At 38.4% G+C, this 18,748-nt stretch overlaps 1 protein-coding gene across 2 annotated transcripts in view; it reads right to left on the bottom strand.

The window, feature by feature from the left end:
• The window catches only part of LOC309640585 (uncharacterized protein C12orf42), a 181,304-nt gene that overhangs the window by 84,316 nt on the left and 78,240 nt on the right, over nucleotides 1-18,748 (bottom strand). The window contains exon 2 of one of the 2 annotated variants that reach the window (XR_014252284.1): nucleotides 9,339-17,938. The exons of the other annotated variant lie outside the window; for it this stretch is intronic. The gene's annotated coding sequence lies outside the window, so the exon portion shown is untranslated. Of the gene's footprint in view, nucleotides 1-9,338; nucleotides 17,939-18,748 lie in introns of those variants that run through there. 2 annotated transcript variants of the gene reach the window in all.

Raw genomic sequence — 18,748 nt, 5'->3', positions numbered from 1 at the left:
CTGAAACCAGAAAGATGACAGCATGCCAATCACTGTGATCAAAAAGGACCAGCCTCGTGAAAAAGAGAGATTCAAATATAAAGTGCATTTGTCAGAAGAAATGTTAGTAAAAGCTAACGTACGTAGCAGGCTTTCCATGCATGCCAGGCACAGTGCTAGGCATGTGACATTGAACTCACTTAATTCCCACAATAACCTTATGAGGTTGGTGCTATTATTTCCCATTCTTGCAGATGAGGAAGCTGAGGCATAGAAAGATGAGACATATCTCCCAAAGTCACAGGCCAAAAAGCAGCAAAGCCAAGATTTGAACTCAGGACGTCTGACCCCAGGGTCTGTCTGTATAATCACTGTCCTTAAGCGTGTATTCAGTTCGCCACCCACTCAAGCCATAGCCATCTGAAAGCTGGTACCAGGATCCTCAGCATCACATTTCTAAGTAACCTGGAATACAGTCAAGAACTTGGTGGTAATTCCAAACTCTTCTCTAGAACTGAAGTGACCTCTTGGAACTCCATCTTGTCCTGAGCCCAGGTTATCTCTGGCTTATTGATATGGACTTACCCATCCTTTCTCAGTACTCTAAGCCCTGAAACTCATCTGATCAATGCCACAGCCACCATAGTAAAGGAGGCTACTCAAACCCTGGCTAAGTGCTCAAGGTCCCTGCCACTTACAACCTTCCTGAACTTGTCAAGAATGTGAGCCTTTGATCCTTAGGCATAAAGTTTATCACAAAAGAGGGTTAGTATGATCCAAAATATAGCAACCACTCCTGCAGTGTGGGGTTGCTTAAAAGACACAGAATAGGCTGAAGTCACACCCACTCTTTTCAGCTGTTTTTGCTTCAGCTGTCATGAAGTGAACCAGCTTTGAAGTGGGTTGAACAACCACACACATGCTGGAGTTTTGAGCGAGCCTCCAGGTGTTAGATCTGGGAGGGAGTCCCGAGAACCAGGCTGGGCTGCCCAGGTACCCCTCCTACAGAACCCTGATCTCCTGGGGGAAATCCTCACCTGCTAGCTCTTCTTTCACCTCCAAGAAGTCAGCTGGAATGGTCCTGGTAAAATTAAGTCACATCCAGCCACTCACAGCCCTCCAGTGGCTCCTCAACTCATTCAGAGTACACTCATCAAGGACTTCCTGGTAGACTGAACAGGGTCTGGGACCCCCCTCGCCCCCCAACCCCAGTAACTGCTTTGACCAATTCAGGACACTTTTGAGCATGAAAGGGGAGCCTACTAATAATTATTCTGGAACCACAACAGTGTAAATCTGGACTGTCCTAGGCAAATAGGAATGTCCTTATTCCCTCTCGTACTTCATCTACTACTCACTCTACTCCAGCCCCTCTGCCACTCCTTTAATATTCCAGGCCTGTTATTGTCTCAGAACCTTTGCACTTGCTGTTCCCTTTTCCTGGAACATGCTTGCTCTAATATCTTCATGACTTGGTCCTTCATCTCCTTCACCTCTTTACTAAATACTATTTTTAGCATCCCAGGACCACCGTATTTTAAAAGTGACCTCCTTTGACTCCCCACACACACCCTTACCCCACTTGGGTTCTTTACCATACATCAAACTATCATAAAGTCTCTTTATTTATTTTGTGTGTTGTCTATCCTCCCCAGGGCCTCCACAGACAATTGTGCAGGTTGGCCTCAAGCTCGAATTACTTGAGAAGCATTACTTGTCAAGCCTTACATAAGGGCTTGGGTTCATCAGCCTGGAGAAAGCATACATTTCCACGCACAGTGGGCACCATTTTCCGATACATACAAAGGTTCCATATATCCTAGCAGTGGCCCTGGTCTCTCCCCACTTACAGAAGAGATTGTGCTCACCTTTGCACCTGCAGACAAAAAACCCCACAGCCCTGAACTGTACAGCACAGCACAATGGATGGGTTACGGGGTGGGGGACAGAATTAAGAAGCGGGGTTCGGAAGACTACTGCAGATTGCCTTTTCCCTCTGTGTTTCGGAGTGGAGAATGAGATTCGGCTGCACATGAAATATCATATCAGTGTCACATCCACCACGACTGTTCTGCATCCCAAGATGTATCTTCTCAGGATCTACCTGCTCCTGAGAAGGAAGCCCAGAGGAGTGAAGAGAATGGATCTCTCCCTTTTAAAAGTCCCAAGTGAATTCCTACTTTATATTCTCTTTCCTACATACTTCTTTTTGAGGGCTTGGAAGCATTTGATGTCTTGCTTCTGAACTTTCTTAACTTAATTGTCCAAGGACCTGTTTACCAGCTCCATCCTTTCTCTTTCAAGGAATGAAAAACGAGAAGCAAGAAGAACTACAATCGTGCTGCCGGTGGAACAAAAACCACATTCACAGAAAGATAGACAAGATGAAAAGGCAGAGGGCTATGTACCAGATGAAGGAACAAGATAAAACCCCAGAAAAACAACTAAATGAAGTGGAGATAGGCAACCTTCCAGAAAAAGAATTCAGAATAATGATAGTGAAGATGATCCAGGACCTCAGAAAAAGAATGGAGGCAAAGATCGAGAAGATGCAAGAAATGTTTAACAAAGACCTAGAAGAATTAAAGGACAAACAAACAGATATGAACAATAAAATAACTGAAATGAAAAACACACTAGAAGGAATCAGTAGCAGAATAACTGAGGCAGAAGAACGGATAAGTGACCTGGAAGACAGAAAGGTGGAATTCACTGCTGCGGAACAGAATAAAGAAAAAAGACTGAAAAGAAATGAAGACAGCCTAAGAGACCTCTGGGACAACAATAAATGCAACAACATTCACATTATAGGGGTCCCAGAAGGAGAAGAGAGAGAGAAAGGACCGGAAAAATATTTGAAGAGATTATAGTCAAAAACTTCCCTAACATGGGAAAGGAAATAGCCACCCAAGTCCAGGAAGTGCAGAGAGTCCTACACAGGATAAACCCAAGGAGAAACATGCCAAGACACATAGTAATCAAACTGGCAAAAATTAAAGACAAAGAAAAATTACTGAAAGCGGCAAGGGGAAAATGACAAATAACATACAAGGGAACTCCCATAAACTGGACAGCTGATTTCTCAGCAGAAACTCTACAAGTCAGAAGGGAGTGGCAGGACATATTTAAAGTGATGAAAAGGAGGAAGCTACAAACACGATTACTCTACCTGGCAAGGATCTCATTCAGATTCGATGGAGAAATCAAAAGCTTTACAGACAAGCAAAAGCTAAGAGAATTCAGCACCACCAAACCAGCTCTACAACAAATGCTAAAGGAACTTCTCCAAGTGGGAAACACAAGAGAAGAAAAGAACCTATAAATACAAACCCAAAACAATTAAGAAAATAGTAATAGGAACATACATATTGATAATTATCTTAAACGTGAATGGATTAAATGCTCCAACCAAAAGACACAGGCTCTCTGAATGGATACAAAAACAAGACCCATATATATGCTGTCTACAAGAGACCCACTTCAGACCTAGGGACACATACAGACTGAAAGTGAGGGGATGGAAAAGGATATTCCATGAAAATGGAAATCAAAAGAAAGCTGGAGTAGCTATACTCATATCAGATAAAATAGACTTTAAAATAAAGAATGTTACAAGAGACAAGGAAGGACACTACATACTGATCAAGGGATCAATCCAAGAAGAAGATATAACAATTATAAATATATATGCACCCAACATAGGAGCACCTCAATACATAAGGCAACTGCTAACAGCTATAAAAGAGGAAATCGACAGTAACACAATAATAGTGGGGGACTTTAACACCTCACTTACACCAATGGACAGATCATCCAAAATGAAAATAAATAAGGAAACACAAGCTTTAAATGATGCAATAGACCAGATAGATTTAATTGATATTTATAGGACATTCCATCCAAAAACAGCAGATTACACTTTCTTCTCAAGTGCACACGGAACATTCTCCAGGATAGATCACATCTCGGGTCACAAATCAAGCCTCAGTAAATTTAAGAAAATTGAAATCATCTTTTCTGACCACAACGCTATGAGACTAGAAATCAATTACAGGGAAAAAAAAACGTAAAAAACACAAACACATGGAGGCTAAACAATACATTACCAGATAACCAAGTGATCACTGAGGAAATCAAAAAATACCTAGAGACAAATGACAATGAAAACAGGACGATCCAAAAACTATGGGTTACAGCAAAAGCAGTTCGAAGGGGGAAGTTTATAGCAATAAAATCCTACCTCAAGAAACAACAAACATCTCAAATAAACAATCTAACCTTACACCTAAAGGAACTAGAGAAAGAAGAAAAAACAAAACCCAAAGTTAGTAGAAGGAAAGAAATCATAAATATCAGAGCAGAAATAAATGAAATAGAAATGAAGAAAACAATAGCAAAGATCAATAAAACTAAAAGTTGGTTCTTTGAGAAGATAAACAAAATTGATAAACCATTAGCCAGACTCATCAAGAAAAAGAGGGAGAGGACTCAAATCAATAAAATTAGAAATGAAAAAGCAGTTACAACAGACACCGCAGAAATACAAAGCATCCTAAGAGACTACTACAAGCAACTCTTTGCCAGTAAAATGGACAAGCTGGAAGAAATGGACAAATTCTTAGAAAGGTATAACCTTCCAAGACTGAACCAGGAAGAAATAGAAAATATGAACAGACCAATCACAAGTAATGAAATTGAAACTGTGATTAAAAATCTCCCAACAAAGAAAAGTCCAGGACCAGATGGCTTCACAGGTGAATTCTATCAAATATTTAGAAAAGAGCTAACATCTATCCTTCTCAAACTCTTCCAAAAAATTGCAGAGGAAGGAACACTCCCAAACTCATTCTATGAGGCCACTATCACCCTTATACCAAAACCAGACAAAGATACTACAGAAAAAGAAAATTACAGACCAATATCACTCATGAATATAGATGAAAAATCCTCAACAAAATACTAGCAAACAGAATCCAACAACACATTAAAAGGATGATACACCATGATCAAGTGGGATTTATCCCAGGAATGCAAGGATTCTTCAATATATGCAGATCAATCAATGTGATACATCACATTAACAAACTGAAGAAGTAAAACCATATGATCACCTCAATAGATGCAGAAAAAGCTTTTGACAAAATTCAACACCCATTTATGATAAAAACTCTCCAGAAAGTGGGCATAGAGGGAACCTACTCCAACATAATAAAGGCCATATATGACAAACCCACAGCAAACATCATTCTCAATGGTGAAAAAGTGAAAGCATTTCCCCTAAGATCAGGAACAAGACAAGGATGTCCACTCTTGCCACTATTATTCAACACAGTTTTGGAAGTCCTAGCCATGGCAATCAGAGAAGAAAAAGAAATAAAAGTAATACAAATTGGAAAAGAAGAAGTAAAACTGTCACTGTTTGCAGATGACATGATACTATATATAGAGAATCCTAAAAATGCCACCAGAAAACTACTAGAGCTAATCAATGAATTTGGCAAAGTTGCAGGATACAAAATTAATGCAGAGAAATCTCTTGCATTCCTATACACTAATGATGAAAAATCTGAAAGAGAAATTAAGGAAACACTCCCATTTACCATTGTGACAAAAAAGAATAAAATACCTAGGAATAAACCTATCTAAGGAGACAAAAGACCTGTATGCAGAAAGCTATAAGACACTAATGAAAGAAATTAAAGATGATACCAACAGATGGAAAGATATACCATGTTCTTGGACTGGAAGAATCAATATTGTGAAAATGACTATACTACCCAAAGCAATCTACAGATTCAATACAATCCCTATCAAATTACCCATGGCATTTTTTACAGAACTAGAACAAAAAATCTTAAAATTTGTATGGAGACACAAAAGACCCCAAATGGCCAAAGCAGTCTTGAGGGAAAAAAACGGAGCTGGAGGAATCAGATTCCCTGACTTCAGACTATACTACAAAGCTACAGTATTCAAGACAATATGGTACTGGCAGAAAACCAGAAATATAGATCAATGGAACAGGATAGAAAGCCCAGAGATAAACCCACACACCTATGGTCAACTAATCTATGACAAAGGAGGCAAGGATATACAATGGAGAAAAGACAGTCTCTTCAATAAGTGGTGCTGGGAAAACTGGACAGCTACATGTAAAAGAATGAAATTAGAACACTTCCTAACACCATACACAAAAATAAACTCAAAATGGATTAGAGACCTAAAATGTAAGACCAGACACTATAAAACTCTTAGAGGAAGACATAGGAAGAACACTCTTTGACATCAATCACAGCAAGATCTTTTTTGATCCACCTCCTAGAGTAATGGAAATAAAAACAAAAATAAACAAATGGGACCTAATGAAACTTAAAAGTTTTTGCACAGCAAAGGAAACTACAAATAAGATGAAAAGACAACCCTCAGAGAAAATATTTGCAAATGAATCAACGGACAAAGGATTAATCTCCAAAATATATAAACAGCTCATGCAGCTCAATATTAAAGAAACAAACAACCCAATCCAAAAATGGGCAGAACACCTAAATAGACTTTTCTCCAAAGAAAACATACAGATGGCCAAGAAGCACATGAAAAGATGCTCAACATCACTAATTATTAGAGAAATGCAAATCAAAACTACAATGAGGTATCACCTCACACCAGTTAGAATGGGCATCATCAGAAAATCTACAAACAACAAACGCTGGAGAGGGTGTGGAGAAAAGGGAACCCTCTTGCACTGTTGGTGGGAATGTAAATTGATACAGCCACTATGGAGAACAGTATGGAGGTTCCTTAAAAAACTAAAAATAGAATTACCATATGATCCAGCAATCCCACTATTGGGCATATACCCAGAGAAAACCATAATTCAAAAGGGCACATGCATCCCAATGTTCATTGCAGCACTATTTACAATAGCTAGGACATGGAAGCAACCTAAATGCCCATCTACAGATGAATGGATCAAGCAGATGTGGTACATATATACAATGGAATATTACTCAGCCATAAAAAGGAATGAAATTGGGTCATTTGAAGAGACGTGGATGGATCTAGAGACTGTCATACAGAGTGAAGTAAGTCAGAAAGTGAAAAACAAATATTGTATATTAATGCATATATGTGGAACCTAGAAAAATGGTACAGATGAAGCGGTTTGCAGGGCAGAAATAGAGACACAGATGTAGAGAACAAACGTATAGACACCAATGGGGGAAAGTGGCGGGGTGGGGGGTGGTGTGATGAATTGGGAGATTGGGATTGACATATATACACTAATATGTATAAAATGGATAACTAATAAAAAAAAAAAGGAATGAATAACACAGACCTTCCCTTGAGTGCCCTCATCTTTCTACCCAATATTCATGTATCCATTCGACAAGCCATCCTATCAGTTTCTAACCTTGGGGCCACAGAAGAGGTTGACCTCAGGATAGGAAGGCACAGAGGCAGGGAATTTGCTGAGGAATCCATTGTCCATGAAGATATGAGGCCCAGAGCGGTCGTGAGGCTCAGTCTAAACTCGGGCAGCACATGTGGACCTCAGCTACACTCCCAGCTGCTCTGTCTGTTTTCACACCTTCTCACATCTCAGATCTCTCTGGGGTCATACTGCTCCTTCTTGAAACACAGTTTTAGAAATTCCTTTCATCATGGTCTGTTGGTGAAATCTCTCAGTTTTCACTTAAAATATCTTTATTTCATCCCCATCCTTGAAAGATCATTTTGCTAGTGACACAAGGCTAATTTACTCTCAGCACATTAAAGATGTTATTTCAATGTCTTTGGCCTCCAGCATTGCTGCTGGAAACTCCACTGCCAGTCTGATTTTCATTCCTCTGTATGTCTTTTCTCTTCACTCTCTTACAATTGCATCCCCAGTGTCTGGCACAAAATATTAATAGCTACCATTTACAGAGCACTTACTATGTTCCAGGCATAGTTCTAAGTGCTTTACACCATTTCATCTTTATTTTTTATAATTTTAAATTATACAAAACAGGAAATTTTACTATTTTAAGCATTTTTGAGTATACAATTCAGTGTCATTAACATTCACAATGTTGTGCAGTAATGATCACCACTATTCCCAGAAATTTTTCATCATCTCAAACAGAAACTCTGTATCCATTAAGTGATAGCTCCCCTTTAGCTCCTTCCCTCAGGTTCCCTGGCAACCTTAACTTTCTGTCTCTCTGAATTTGCCTCTTCTAGATACCACATATAAATGGAATCATACACTATTTTTTACCTAGAATAATGTTTCCAAGGTCCATTCATGTTTTAGCAAATATCAAAACTTCATTCCTTTTTATAGCTGAATAATATTCTAGTGTATGGATATACCACATTATGATTATCCAGTCATCTATTAAGGACACTGTGTTGTTTCTACACTTTGGCTGTTGTGAATAGTGCTGCTATGAATACTGGCATACTCATATCTGTTTGAGTCTCTGTTTTGAGTTCTTTGGGGTCCATATCGCACAGTGGCTACATCATTTTATACTCCCACTAGCAATGCACCAGGGTTCCAATTTCCCCACATCCTTGCCAACACTTGTTATTTTCTGTTTTTTTAATAATAGCCATCCTAATGAGTGTGAAGAAATATCTTATTGTGGTTTTAATTTGCATTTCCCTAGTGGCTAATGGTGTTGAATAACTTTCCATATGCTTACTGGCCATTTGTATATATTCTTCAGAGAAATGTCCATTCAAGTCATTTGATCCTTTTTTAATCCAATAACTTGTTTTTTTGTGTTGAGTTATAAGAGTACTTCATATACTACTTCATAGAGCCAGCCATAAAAAAGAATGAAATAATGCCATTTGCAGCAACATGAATGCAACTAGAGATTATCATACTAAGTGAAGTTAGTCAGAAGGAGAAAGACAAATACCATGATATCACTTATATGTGGAATCTAAAATATGACACAAATGAACCTATCTATGAAACAGAAACGGAATCACGGGCATAGAGAACAGACTGGTGGTTGCCAAGGGGGAGGGGGTTGGGAAGGGATGGAGTGGGAGGTTGGGGTTAGCAGATGTAAGCTTTTATATACAGGATGGATACACAACAAGGTCCTACTGTACAGCACAGGGAACTATATTCAATATCCTATGATAAACCATAATGGAAAAGAATATTAAAAAAAGAATGTATATATATGTATGACTGAGTCACTTTGCTGTGCAGCAGAAATGAACACAACATTGTAAACCAACTATACTTCAATTAAAAAAAAGAGTTCTTCATATATTCTGGATAATTAACCTCTTATCATGTGGTTATCATGATAACCACATGATATCATGCGGTTATCACATCATCTTATCTTTGATGTGATAACTCAAAGGACATATGTGGTATCTAGAAAAGGCAAATTCAGAGAGATAGAAAGTTGAGGTTGCCAGGGAACCTGAGGGAAGGAGCTAAAGGGGAGTTATCACAAAAGTGTTTAATTTTGGTGAAGTCCAATTTATTCTTTCTTTTGTTGCCTGTGTTTTGGTGTCAAATTTAAGAAATCACTGCCAAATCTATGGCAATGGTTGAAGACTTTTCCATGTGAAGAATTTTCCCTATGTTTTCTGCTAAGACTTTTATAGTTTTAGCTCTTACATTTAGGTCTTTGATCCACTCTGAGCTAACTTTATATATTGTAAGGTCCAATTTCATTCTTTTGCATCTGAATATCCAGTTCTCTCAGCAAAATTTATTGAAAAGACTGTCCTTTCTCCAGTGAATGATCTTAGCACCCTTGTCAAAATCAATTGACCATATGTGTGAGGGTTTGTTTTTGGGCTTTCAGTTCTATTCCTTTGGTCTATTTGTTAATCCTTATGACAGTACCACACTGTTTAGATTACTGTAGCTTTGTAGCAAGTTTTGACATCAGGAAGTGTGAGCCTTCCAAATTTGTACTTCTTTTCCAAGATTGTTTTGGCTATTTGGGGTCCCTTGACATTCCATATGAATTTAGGATGATTTTTTTTTTTTTTTTTTTTTTTTGGCCATGCCATATGGCCTGTGGGATCTTAGTTCCCTGACCAGAGATCAAACTTGGGCCCCTGCAGTGAAAATGCTGGGTCCTAACCACTGGAATGCCAGGAAACTCCAAGGATGAATTTTTCTATTTTTAAAAAGTTGGGATTTTGATAGGGATTGCATTGAATTTGAAGATCACTTTAGGTAGTAATATTATCTTATCAGTAATGCCAAGTCTTTCAATCTGTGAACACAAGATGTCTTTGCATTTATTTAGGTCTTTAATTTCCTTCAGCATTGATTAATGGTTTTCAACATACAAATCCTTCACTTCCTTGGTTAAATTTATTTATAAGTATTTTATTCTTTTTTATGCTATTATAAATAGAATTATTTTCTTAATTTCCCTTCCAGAGTGTTCATTGCTAGTGTACAGAAATACAACTGAGTTTTGCATGTTGATTTTGTATCCTACAGCTTTGCTGAATTTGGTTTTTAGCGCTAACTCGTTTAACCTTGAACTCAAATCTGTGGATACTGTCAATGCCCAGGCACTGGCATCCGCAGCCAGACTCCTGAACTAGTAACATGTGAGAAAAAGGCAGGAAGCTCTTCCTCTTTCTGCCAGTAGAAGAAACTGCAAGTCCGAGTCCCTGGCACAGAAGTAGCAGCAGCATAAACTACAGCATCTCATTCTCAGTGGTGGAGGTGGAGGCAGGTGGTAGCAGGGATCAGATCCATTCTGCAAGGTCCTCTGAGACACTGTTCTAAGAAGCCTACCTTTGGATCTGGTCCCCTAACACTCCTGATGATCCTGTGAACCACCCAATTTTATTTAGCTTAACCCCTTCACTGATCAATCAACCAGAGTCAGCTTCTGTTGTTTGCAAATAAGAATCCTAGTGATATACTATCCACAATGGCACATGCCCCCATTCTCTTATCCAACATTTTCTCTATAGTATTTACCACTATCTGACCCATCTGTTCCTTAACTGGCTCTGACACTGGAATGGAAACTCCACGAGGATAGAGTCTTTCATTCTGTTCACTAATTATGACTAAAACAATGCCTGCTGTGTATATATTTCACTTAATACAATCTGTTGAATGAATGAAACATCGAACACTTGTTAACTCACTTAACCCTGACAACAACCCAGGTCTGTTAAAAGCGAAAACCTGTGATGTTTATTCACAGCTCTATATGTGTGATTCCACTTCTGAAACATAACCCTTTCCAGCTCTGTGCTCTATGCTTCTAGGCAGAGCAACATGCTGGAGATCAGCAGGGTCCCCAGTGGGCCCTCCTCCAGGGACGCAGATACGCGCTTGTTATCATTTCTGTAGGACCCTGACTTGCCAGCTATCGTCTGGGACAATTAATATTCGCTTTTCCAAAGTAAGTGGACATTCCTCTCTTTTTCTTTCAGACTTTCATATTGGATATTAGAAAAGCCAAACTTAAATGTCTGCAGAAACACTTAGTTGAATACAAAAGGTGTCCCCAGACCATCTCAGCCACAGCAGGATTAATCCACTTCTGAAATCATAGAGGAAATAGAGAATGAGCTCGCTACCTGGCATGCTGAGATGAAGACACTCCACTTTCCAAATTACTCACTCATAAAAGGTCTGAAAATGCCCTCCTGTCCAAATCTAGCTCACTTACACCTGCTGAGAAAATGATGCTCTTTTCTAGAACACAAGTTTCAGGACCTGCCCTACATTTACCTACCTCTTATAGCCCTCAGCTCACCCAGCTGCCTCCAGTTCATTCTTTTAAATATCCATTTTAACACTTGTGTGGAACGGATGCGTGCAAGGGTTACTGACCTGTTTATGACCAACTCCTGTATCTTTCTCCACGTGAAACCACCACAGCTTGTATACAAGCCTTGAATGGCACGTAACTTTAGAATATGTGTTTAATACACAATCGCTGATTTGACTGTGATCTGAAATGTGCAGCCAATTGAAAGCATACTTTCCAGAAAGCAACGTATTTTTTTTCCACAAATACTAAGAAGTGTTTCCTAGCAAAGCTACCTGGAAAGGCTCTAGCAGAGCAAAAGGAAAGCAAGCACTGGAGGGGTGGAGTGAGTACACAGCTCATTGTGAGGTCCAGATGAAAGCCCAGTCATGGAGGCTGACTCCAAATGGGGCAGAGCAAATTCTATCCAGTGTGAGGCTGGGTGCAGGGAAACAAGGCTGGCGGGGCCAGTGGTACAGATGTGGGAGCTTCAGGAGCAAAGCAAGGTCATTCCGGGAACAACAGCTAAACACAGCAATAGGAAAGCGGGGTCAGAGGCTCACCTGGGTCTCCCCCGCACCTGCAGGGCACTCGGCTCATTCATTCATTTATTCAACAAATACTAAGCTGATATTCAACAGATAACAAGCATCTACCATGCACCACGCATCCTGCCCGGAGCTGAGGATCTAACCAAAGTAAAACAGACAGCCTGGCCCCTACGCTTAGGGAGCTTACATTTAGCACACAGCAGTAACTGAATCAGTATTTGATGAATTAATCAACTGAGAAAATGGCTGAGTCAACACTTCTCTTTTTTCTAGTATGATATCTTCATGTGCCACACTACAAGGTGAAAAAAATGATGATCTCAAAGAAGCTGTCAAGAAGTTGGCCAAGATATTTGAAATTTAGTAAGAAGACTTCTAGACTTTATATATATGAAGACTACATATATAAAGACTTTATATCCACTCTTACTAACAATAACCCTTGTGCACAATGTTTCTTGACATTATTTAAAGATAGTATGAAATCATCATGATTAGACATGAAAAAATAATGTTCACTTGTCTCATTTATTTTTTAAATTTGACGGGATATGTATTTTATTATATATTTATAATTTATAAATACATTAGAACATAGTTTATAACACTAACGAATGGAGTAGTACATATACATAAATAAATGTAAGTAGATTGGAGATAGGCACTCAATCTTTTTCTCATTGCTAGGAGTTTGCAGTTAAAATTTGGACACCATTGTTTTAGATCCTTGAGCACAGACTAGCTGGTGAGTAATTCTAAATCGATTTACTTAGGAGAGCTCCAATCCTGCATGTCCCATCCAACCAGGTTTCTCTAGTTCTGAGGCAAGTGGGGCTGAGATCTGGAAGAAGGGAGGGAGCAAGGTGCACTCTAGGACCTTGCACTAGAACACTAGAACAGTAAGTGAAAAGGGGGCTTGGAGAGCTGGACTAGAGACAGGCTGGAGAGAAAGGGATGAGGGACGAGACCAAGAAGGTAGTGGGACTCCGATGGTGCAGGGTCTTAGAGCCATAATAACGACTCTGGATTTTATTGGGAGTTAAATCAAAGCACATTGCAGGTTTGTGAGCAGGAGAATGATATGATCTGTTCATATTTTTGGAAACATTACTAAGTCCTTCAATCCGGCTTTGACATGGAATATATTTTTACCACCAACTGTCTGATTTGTCTGTCTCAAATGACTCTAAATTGGGAAAGGAAAGCAAAGGCATGTAGATTGATCTGGCCTAAATGACAATATCTATCACATTAAACACATAATTATTTCTGTGACTTGATTTATCCATACATCAGGTTATTGAGATTTATCCTTGATGGTATGTGTAGCTTTAACTCATTCCTTTAAACTACTTGCAATTCCTTTAAACTACAATGTTACAATACTATACCATTATATAAATATGTCATAATGTATTTATCCATTCTCCTGTTAATGGTCAGGTATGTCTTTTCAGTTTGTCATTATCGAAAATCAGGGCAACAAAAAACATTCTTTTATATGTATCCTTGAGTACACATAGTCTCTAAATTCATACCTGGTGGGAAATTGTTGGGACAAAGGTGTTTGCATTCTATAATTGCGTTAGATGGTGATAATGCTCTCCAAAGTGATTCCCCAGCAGTGTGTACAAGACTTCTCATTTCTCTGCATATTTGCCAACAGTTGTTATCATAAGATTTTTAAAATTTATGTCCACTGATGGATATAAGTAAGCCTAAACATCAATTAGCACATTTATTAGATATTCAGCTTTCCTCTTTGCGAATTGTCAATTCCTATCCTTTGCTCCTCTTTCTACCCCATTACTTATCTTTTTCTTACCAACTGGTATGAATTCTCTGTAAATTCAAGATACCAACCCCTTGTTAATATTTACTTTCCTGATATTTATTGTTAACTCGTCTTTACACTTTTGTTATAAATCTCAGTCAACAAAATGTTCTAATTTTAATGTAGTAAAATTTATCAACATACTTTTAAAGTTTGTGATTTACATTCCTTGCTGAAGAAAACTTTCCTAGACATTTAATGTCACAAAAATATTTTTTATTCTTTTCTAAAAGTTATTCCTTGTACATGTAGGTCTTAAAATCACCCAAAATTTACTTTTCTACATGCTATAAAGTAGGTATACATTTTCGCCTTTTTTCTGTAGGGATTTCCAGTTGTTTCAGGCACCGTTCATTAAAGAATTCTTCCTTTCCTCATCAGTATCTAATGTACCTTCTGTATATAATGAGATTTACATAAGATTTATATAAGAATTTATATAAGAACTGGTCAGAATGGCCATCATCAAAAAATCTACAAACAAAAAATGCTGGAGAGGGTGTGGAGAAAAGGGAACCCTCTTGCACTGTTGGTGGGAATGTAAATTGATACAGCCACTATGGAGAACAGTATGGAGGTTCCTTAAACAACTAAAAATAGAACTACCATACGACCCAGTAATTCCACTACTGGGCATATACCCTGAGAAAAACATAATTCAAAAAGAGTCACGTACCACAATGTTCACTGCAGCTCTATTTACAACAGCCAGCACATGGAAGCAACCTAAGTGTTCATCAACAGATGAATGGATAAAGAAGATGTGGCACATATATACAATGGAATGTTACTCAGCCATTAAAAAGAAATGAAATTGAGTTATTTGTAGTGAGGTGGATGGACCTAGAGTCTGTCATACAGAGTGAAGTAAGTCAGAAAGGGAAAAACAAATACCATATGCTAACACAAATATATGGAATCTAAAAAAAAAAAAAAATGGTTCTGAAGAACCTAGGGGCAGGACAGGAATAAAGACACAGACGTAGAGGATGGATTTAAGGACACGGGGAGGGGGAAGGGTAAGCTGGGACAAAGTGAGAGAGTGGCATGGACATATATACACTACCAAATGTACAACAGTTAGCTAGTGGGAAGCAGCCGCATAGCACAGGGAGATCAGCTCAGGTGCTTTGTGACCACCTAGAGGGGTGGGATAGGGAGGGTGGGAGGGAGACGCAAGAGGGAGTGGATATGGGGATATAAGTATACGTATAGCTGATTCACTTTGTTATACAGCAGAAACTAACACAACAATGTAAAGCAATTATATTCCAATAAAAATGTTAAAAAAAGAAGAATTTATATAAGAATATATAAGATTTATATATTCTATTCTGCTCCGTTGGCCTATACTTGAGCCAATAGCTCATTGTCTTATTATTATATCTTTATGAAGGTCTTGGTAGCTGATACAACAAGTTCCCATATTTTGTTCTTCATAACTCTTATTTATACTTAGTCCTTGATCTTCCAGACAACTTGTAGGATCTGCTCTCTAACTTCACCAAAAACACTGTGATTATCTCTCATTCCTTAGCATACTGTCTCTTCCTTTATTCAGGTCCTTCTTTATGTCATTCAGTAACATTTTGTACTTTTCTCCATATGTGTTTTACAAATATTTTGTTAGATTTATTCCAAGCTGACTTTATTTTTGGTTTTAATAATTCATGATTTAATAATTTGGAGATAATTTTCAAGGCATATAATCAATATTGTCCTTTTCTTCCCAATTCTTGTAACTTTTTAAAACATATATTTCATTGCTTTGTCCCCTCAGGACATTGCTGAATAGAAACAATAATAGCAGACATTCTGGTTTCCCTTACTTTAATAGAAATGCATCCAAAGGCCCGCTATTAAGTCTGATTATTTTTCCTGTAGGCTTTTTATGGATTATTTTTCAGGTTAAGGAAGTTCCTTAATATTCCCAGTTTTCTAAATGTTCCTTTTTTCCCATAAATTAATGCTGAAGTGTTCGTTGGGATGGCTATATGATTTTACTCCCTTAATCTGTTAATGTATATTTCATGAATTGATTTTTTTGATGTTAAACTGTTTTTGCATCTCTAGAATAAACCCTACTTGGTTATGATTTATTTTATTGTCTATTATTGCTGAATTTCATTTTGCTCATAGTTAATTTAATATTTTTAATAAATGAGATTGATCCATAGTCTGTCCCATTTTATTTTCAAAGCTTTACTAACTTAAAAAAATGACTGAGGTGACTTTTTCTCTTTCTCTATATAAAGATTATCTGACATTTAAAGTTTTAATAAAGCTCAGTTACAATACCCTCTGGGCATGCTTTTTTTGAGGGAATGAAAACTTCTGAATATTGATTTAATAGTGTTTACAAGTTGTTCACATAAGTTATTTATAGTATTGATTCTTGAGCTTCTAAGTCTCCACTGCATTTGTAGGTACATTTCCCTTTTCATTCATAAAACTGTTTCTCCTTTTTTTCCCCTTTATCAGTCTTGCTAGGCTTGTCTATTTTATTCACTCCTTCCAATAACAAAGCTTTTAGCTTTGTTGATTTTCTCTAATTGTATTTTTGTTTTCTATTTTGGTAATTTCTTGTCCTACTTTAATTCCTTCTTTTTGCTTCCTTTGAATTTTTTTTAATAATATGCCCTTAATTTGAATGCCTAATTCTTTAATTTTCAACTTTTTATTTTTCTCTAATATGAGATTTAGGTATAAATCCACCGCCAGGAACCACATTAAGTGCATCCCACATTTATTCTTATTATTATTATATCATTTAATTCTGAAAAGCTTTTCCTTTTCATCATTATTTCTTCTTTGACCCATTAGTCATGTTGAAGTAATTTTTTGGCAGCCATACTTTGGGCAATATTTTTACTACTGATTTCTGTGGCAGACACTGTTAGTCACCTATCCCAATATCCATTCTATTTTCGTTCTTTGTAACAGAACCCTGAGTTTGAGGTCACAGTGTGCTCAGTTAATGGACATTTCCCACCCTCTCCTGCAGCTAGATCTGACCATGAGACTAAGTTCTGATCAATGAGCTGTTAACTACTAAGCATATCACACTTAACATTCTCTGAACACAACTACTGATGATCAATCACTACCAAACATCTATTCCCCAAATCCCCACCACCTGCACCATCATCCACCCCAGGTTTTTGGGCCAAAAACCCAAAAGTCCTTCTTGATTACACTTTGCTCCATACCCCACACCCAATCCATCACAGTGTCTTATCAGCTCCATTTCCAGCTGCTATGAACCTAGTCCTAGCCACCATCTTCCCTCATTGGAATAGTCTAGTAACTTCCTGATGGGACTCGAGGTCTCTTATTTCCCCAAAACTTCATCCTGCATAAGCAGCCAGTGAAACTCTTAAAGAGGAAATCAGATCATTGCATCCCCTGCCGTAAAAGAAACTCTCATATGGCTTCTGCCTTGCAATCCGAACAGAAGACAAACTCCTTTCACTGGCCACAATTCATCACATGAGGCCCTGTGTGACCTGGCCCCTGCCCACTTTCCATCCGCTTCCAGCTACACTGCCATTCTGTCAGCTCTTAGATGTGCTAAGCCCTGCCCACCTCGGGATGCTCTTTCTGCGTGAAGCAGTCTGCCTCGGGGCACTTCCTGCCAGCCAGAACTTTACCTGGGTGCCTCCCTCTCATATACCACCTCTCCCCGGCCACCTCACATCACCCTCAACCTATTACCCCAATTTACCTGCTTTACAGCACTGCAGTTTTCATTACCTGCAGTTACTTTCTTTATTTTGCTCATTTTCCGTTATTTATGTTCCTCACTATATGATAGGTTCCTAGAAGGCAAAGATTTTTTTCTTTACTGTTGCTTTTAGAACAGCCCACTGACCACCACTGGCGTCAGCAAATACAATATATCATGTATAATATTGGAACACACACACCATATAGTTATTTGAGGTATTACATATGGTAGTATATTATATATGATGTCTAACGTGTTATATAAAATACGTTCTATACAATATACAATATACCATGCATAATATACAATGTATAATATATACTATGTAATAAAGTACACAGTAGTCAATCTACTATAAACAATGACAACTAATAGGAAAGTCTTTTAAAGACATACATCTTAAAATTTTTTAGTCCCACTTCTATAATTCCTCCAAAGTCACACAAACACACAGAGAAAGAGAAAGAAAAGGAGCAGAAAGGGGGAAACAAGAAAAGGGAGGGGATAAAACAGTTTGAAAGAGGACCCAGCTGATGCCAAGCCCCTGCGTTCACAGAGGACTGCACTTGCTTCCCGGTCCTCACCTTGAGGAAAGGAGTGGCAGGTGGTACCCAGGTGGCACCTGTCTGTGAGCCTGAGAGGCACCGTAGGCTGTAGCACAAGCTAATTAGCAACATACGGTTCTCACTGTCACCTGCTTCACTCTCTGCCAAGGGAATGGACCTGTGGTCCCCTCTCATGGAGCCTTGACCTCTCAGGGCCTGCGTATGAATGGTGGAGTGGTAGCAATAAGGGTACTTCACTGGAGTCCGTTTTCTCCACAACGCAGTCCATGCTGGGAGTCATGGAATCCGTTAATTGCGAGGATTCTTAAGAAATCAATTACTCCAAGTCCAAATGG

This window comes from Balaenoptera physalus (assembly GCF_965194825.1).
Source record: "Balaenoptera physalus genome assembly, chromosome: 13".
NCBI lineage: Eukaryota > Metazoa > Chordata > Mammalia > Artiodactyla > Balaenopteridae > Balaenoptera > Balaenoptera physalus.
Note: the sequence above shows the minus strand (reverse complement) of the source record. Positions and strands in the feature narration are given on the sequence as shown.